This window comes from Nerophis lumbriciformis, linkage group LG23 (assembly GCF_033978685.3).
Source record: "Nerophis lumbriciformis linkage group LG23, RoL_Nlum_v2.1, whole genome shotgun sequence".
NCBI lineage: Eukaryota > Metazoa > Chordata > Actinopteri > Syngnathiformes > Syngnathidae > Nerophis > Nerophis lumbriciformis.
Genome location: NC_084570.2, coordinates 20,453,764 through 20,460,000, shown reverse-complemented (window position 1 = coordinate 20,460,000; position 6,237 = coordinate 20,453,764). Strand labels below are relative to the sequence as shown.

At 40.0% G+C, this 6,237-nt stretch overlaps 1 protein-coding gene across 2 annotated transcripts in view; it reads left to right on the top strand.

Annotated features, from left to right (window-relative positions):
* The window catches only part of gckr (glucokinase (hexokinase 4) regulator), an 87,650-nt gene that overhangs the window by 14,833 nt on the left and 66,580 nt on the right, over positions 1 to 6,237 (top strand). The window lies entirely within an intron of this gene.

Below are 6,237 nucleotides of genomic sequence, written 5' to 3'. Positions count from 1 at the left end.
ACTAAGCACATCTCCCTGCGCGGGAGAGTTGCATAGCAGTGGTCCGTGTGGCCACTAACTAAAGGCAGTAATCAAGTTGCACCGTAGAATTGGAAAAAAAATAAAAATCTGCCCTTTTTGCACCGTCGCGATGCAGGTGTCACATGTTTGCACCGTGTTAGCAGCCGATTGATGAACATGTGACTCCATCGCGTGTTCGCACTGACGTGTTGGCAGCAAGTGGACCGTAGCACCGTAGAAACTAACTCGTTTTTCAATCTCGGAAATGATAGCTTTAGTTTGCAACCGCACCTTTACTTTGGGTGACTTTAATAGAAATGGAGGCCACGTGACTCACTATAAGGCAGTGCAGCCGTGTGGTTTCTCCCAGCCAATCCATGCAAACAGATGATAATACTGTAATGAAGAAGCTATAAGTTTAAATATAATGTACTGAAAGGTAGATGAAATAGGTATATCGTTACAATAAATATTTTTGAAAAATATACTCAGTGGAGCCTCGGGATACGGGTTTAACTGGTTCTGTGACGCGCTCGTACCTCGAAAAAGTCGTACTGCGAAACAGCGTCGCCCATTGAAATGAAATAAAGTCCATTTATTCTGTGCTTGGTCCCCCCCAAACACCACAATTTTAACATCTAACATGCCTTTTAAAAAGCAAAACCAACTTTTAGATAATAATGTATGAAAAAATGAAATCAAATGTACTGTTAACAACTGCAGTAGTTTTATGAAGTAATGTAATGTACAGTATTTGTAGAGTGAACTTCTATGGTGTCTCCTTCCAGCTGATTTTCCATAAAACACACCATCAGCAGCTTCTCCATATTTTCATGGATACATGTCCGCCGTTTAGATATCATTTAACGTCGTTGGCTGGCGTTATCGACTAGTTCTGCTTCGGCATGCTACATGCTCAATATCTTTTTTTAACTCAATGAATATCATCTGCTTCTTTTTCACAGCACTGTCCTTAACGCTCACTTTCTTCCCTCCAATGCTTGGAAAAAACCGAGTTATGTTGATCTTCAGCTATTCCCTAATGCTAGCAAGAACTGTAAATGCCGGACTAAAACTTGCTACTTTTTTCCAAAGCTTTGAACCCTGCGGCTTATAAAACGGTGTGGCTAATTTATGGGCTTTTCTTCGCTGACGGCCATAATGCAAATCGTTTTAATAAAAAACACGCAAAGCCACTGGAATGGTGCGTAATTGTTTGTGCTATGGCGCCATCTTTTGGAGGAGTTTGCTCACTGCAGGTGCTCTGGGTGAATGTCTACATAGCTTCCTGCTGTTTAAGGCTTTGAACCGGAAGCATAAGTGCCGTTCAGTCTTCTAATCGTCCATAGCATTTCTACTCGTTTGGAGTTTTTATTCGTCACCCAAAGCGACGGTTGTAAGTTTTACAATATAACCAAATCAACTCATACTTACGGTTCTAAACCGTCCCATGTGTGATGTTTGTAGGAGTGTGTCCATGCACATTTGTATGTGCTTTCGTAATGTAATGAAGCTAGCATCGTTAGGATGAGCTAATATGCTAACACGTTTATGAGTGTCTGTGTTAGTATTATTAACTTACAATTGCATTCTGTTTGTATTGTTCAGACTTATTTAAGTCTGTTTAGCTGATTGGAGAGCTAGCTTCTGCATCTAGTGGGTCCATGACGATGACTTCTGTTTTGTTTGATCATCCGCTTTACTGCCGTGTCACAGGCACCAGTTGGAAACAATTAAGGTATGTAAATAAACATTTACAAAATCTTTTTGTGTAAATAACTCAATTCACAACGTATATATCTGTGACTTATAGTCCGGTGCGGCTAATATATGGAAAAAAATGGTTCCTTCTAAAATTTAGTGGGTGCGGCTTATATATCGGTCCGGAAAATACGGTAAGTATGTTTTGATCTGATTTTTCCAGGGTTCATTGTGGAATTCGCTACCCCAACGAGCAGTGGGGCGGCTCGTAACTCCAAATGTTTGCTCGTGACAATTGGCCAGAAAAACTTGTATCCCAAGGTCCCACTGTACTACTACGATCGTTTTCAGGGATTACACAATTGGAACTTGTAGTGCTCTGCAGAAGAAACCTACATTGCAGGCTCAAACACTTCCAAGCAGAACAGATCTGCTCAGTCATTGGAAACAAACCTTAGCATCAGGCGCTCTTCGCAAACCCTCACACATTCGGAGAAGAAACTGAATGAAAAGCGCCCTATTCTATTTTGCATGCTCTTCTTCCCCATCGACAACAAGTATAGTCTGTACGTGTGTGTGTGTGTGTGTACTTTACACTGCACGACTCGTGACGCCAAACACACACTGTTTACCCTGTTTGATGCCAAAATCACTTCCCCGCCATTAAAAATCCTTGCAGGTTGCGGCCGTCACGTAGCGTTTATACGGCACCCTAGCAACGTGTGATCAAGAGCTGATAATCAGCAGGCGTGTTTTGACTCCTGCCAATGTAACAGCTTGGATTACAGCAGAAGAAACAAACTAATGAAAAAACTATCTCACATCTGAGCTGTAGGTGGCACTGGATGAGTTGGTATTGGATGCGTCAACAGGATATGGACAATCTTGCATTTGCTCTTGTTCGAATTCGAGAACTGATTTATTTGGTCAATGTCTAGCATATTAGTCTAGTAGTTTTTTTTAAACCACTTATGTGTTCGTTCTGGATTTTAGGAATTTGCTTTGTTTTACTATGGAGAACATTCGTCTCCTGCGTGTAACATTCTTCAGAGAATATTTACAACAGGGGTGTCCAAAATGCAGCCCCGGGGCATAAAGTGGTGCGTCTCAGTTGTCAGATGATTCGGTTTTTGACAAAAATCTCCAACAGATTCCCCCCCCCCCCCCCCCCCAATTTTCGTAAACCATTTTGGTTATCGTGCGACCAAACATTGTGCATAACTAGGAATGGAACGTTAAATGGTATTAATGATAACCGTGCTAAAACCCCCGACGGTTAGTATTAGCATTTTAAAGGGGAACTGCACTTTATTTTGGGGATTTTACCTATCATTCACAATCCCTATGTAAGACAAGAACACAGACCGTAAATTCCGGACTATAAGCTTTTACTTTTTTCCTAGGCTTTAAACGGTGCGGCTAATTTATGGATTTTTCTTAGCTGATGGTCATAATGCAAGTAGCTTTAAAAAAACAAAGTAAATACACTGAATAGGTGTAATATTGTTTGTACCATGGCACTATCTTTTGTATGAGCTTGCTAACCGTCAGTCTACCCCAGGGCAACTGTGGCTATGAAAGTAGCTTACCACCACCAGGTGTGAATGAATGATGGGTTCTACATGTAAAGCGACTTTGGGTACTTAGAAAAGCGCTATATAAATCCCAGTTATTATTATTAACTGCATGTGCTGCTTTGTCCTTCTGTTTAGACCAGTGGTTCTTAACATTGTTGGAGGTACCGAACCCCACCAGTTCCATATGCGCATTCACCGAACCCTTCTTTAGTGAAAAATAAAATGTTTAGTTTTTTCAAATTCAAGACAAAGTTATATGTTTTTGGTAACACTTTAGTATTGGGAACATATTCTAAGTAACAAAGACTTAATTTAGAGTTATTTGGACACTAGGGGAACATATTCTAAGTAATAACGACTTCATTTAGAGTTATTTGGTTAGGGTTAGGGTCAGGGTTAGAGGGTTAGGGTTATAATAAGGCCATGCCGAATAAGGCATTAATAAGTACTTAATAATGACTAGTTAAGAGCCAATATGTAACTAATTTGCATGTTAATAAGCAACTAATTAATGGTGAATATGTTCCACATACTAAAGTGTTACCATGTTTTTTTTACTGGTGCACAAAATGAACCGTGCATGAACATCACCTTGTTCAAACAACAAAACCAACACAGTGCATAAACTCACAACAAATTACACACCTGCAAACCAGTCAGCTGTTGCCGTATCCGTAATACGCCGATAGGGAGAAGTTTGTATTTACACGATGAGTCGGGTGTGTTTTGACCTCCGCCGAACCCCAGAGGCCGACTCACCGAACCCCTAGGGTTCGATCGAACCCAGGTTAAGAACCACTAGTTTAGACTGAGCTATGGACCGGTTAGTACAATTGCCGTTCAATCTTCTCGCCGTCCATGGCGTTTCTACTCGTATGGATTCTTCATTAATCACTCCCAGCAACATTTGAAGGTTTAAAATATACCTAAAACAATTCTTACTTACTAAACTGTCCCATGTGTGATGTCTGTAGGAGTGTTTTCATGCTTTCTTTCTATGTGCTATTGTGATGTAATCAAGCTAGCGTTGTTAGCATTTGCTATTATGCTAACATGTTTGCGAGTGCCCATAAAGCCCTCTAAAAACATCTACAAATTGTCAACAATAACAAGTCAACAGTATCTTGGGATCTAAATATTAACCAAGGGTTAGTGATATTGTTATTATAAGTGCTAACGCAACAAATCATTTTTGACATATTAAGCTGGTGAGCTGCTGCGTCGCCTCTGAGTTGATGAAAGTTAATTCTAATTATAAATCGTGCCTCTCACCTGGATAGTAGAAGGTTGTGGCCATAAACCAAGAAGTTGGTTAACTTTGGCATCCAACTTATACCCGTAGATAGCGAGCAAGACATGAAGAAAAGCATTTTCCTGTGGGAACTCTCCTGAAGGAATCAATAAAGTACTATCTATCTATCTATCTATCTATCTATCTATCTATCTATCTATCTATCTATCTATCTATTTTTATTTTACCCTTCGTGGGGATTATGAATAATTCTTCATCTAAAAGGGAGGATATTAATCTTCCATCAGTCAGCATCCCAGTGAGAGCAAACATTGTACTGTAAGTAATTATTTTATTACGTTTGTAGTTTGTATTTCTTGTTCAGTACTTAGCAATACTGCTACATGATGCTTAGTGTGTCACTAAAGTTGGCTGTGTTTAGCACACAGCTTCTAAAACTTGTAGTGCATCCTCCTTATATTCTGGCTAAAGATATACGGTTCTTGATCATCATTTGTCCCAAAGTAGTCTTTGTTGTCTCTCATGAAGTATGCCATTTGTAGTCGTAGTGTTCTTGTTGTTGAAGTTGAAGTTGTTGTGGTTTGTGCGGCCCTTTGAGACATTTGTGAATAAGGGCTATATAAATAATCTTTGAATGATTGATTGAAGGGAAAAGCGAACGCTGTGTGCATCTGTGGAATTAATTCATCACCATATGCTTAAAATGAGCAAAATACAAAAATATGACATGTTCTTATGAATGTGCTCCTTTGTTAGCTGACTTTTGCTAGTGTTTATTTATGAGTTAGGATGCTAAAAAAAAAGTGTTCTTGTCTTACTTAAGGATTGCGAATGAATAGAAAAATGCAGTTCCACTTTAAATGCTAACATTTAAAGTGGAATTTCTCTGAAAATCTAAACATGTCTTCAAACTGTTGTCTCAACTCAATTGACAAGATCTTCTTGACGGACAAGCACAGGTTTGGGGCAACCCGCCTGTCCTGACAAAACATTTGCTGCCGGAGACGTGAGGGACTCTTGGGAGAAGTGGCGAGTCATGTGCCTGGCAGTTCTTTCCGCCGAGGACGTGGAAGATATCTATTTATTTGGAATCCAATCAGATCTGCTGATTGGATTAGGCATCGCTCTGCTTTATCGACAAATTCGGACTACGACGGCAGGTGTTCGAGGAACCTAAAGGCTGCTCTTTGCAATGGATGGAATGAGCACAGCTGTGGGCAGTCAGACTTTTGCGATCTCGGAATTGAATCGCAAATTAGATACCATCTCGGAGAAGCCTTCTGCTCTACAATGCAAAATGATGATGGGTTTGAGAGCCCGAATGGACAATTAGATCAGACAAGTCATTGTAATGTGTTTGCTCGCCCGAAAATAAGCTGAGCCAGGTAGCAGAGTAACGTCGAACATTCTTCAAATACGATTCACAAACCTGAATATTCACCCGTTTCATCACAGCTGGTGTTGTTGTCAAACTGTTGCGGTACTTTTTTGTCGAAAGAACTTCCTAATATACATATTTACAGTCGTTCTATGGCTCAGTTGCTGAACTCTCCTTCTTCAGGGGAGGCTCAGGCGATTTTACGCATCTGTTACTTCCCAGACGTCCATCCCCTTTAAAAAAAATAATTTCCAATTTGGCAATGCTTTTTTTTTTTTTTTAATAACAAAATCTAAAATATCAAATTTGCCCCTTGCAGTCTTTGATTT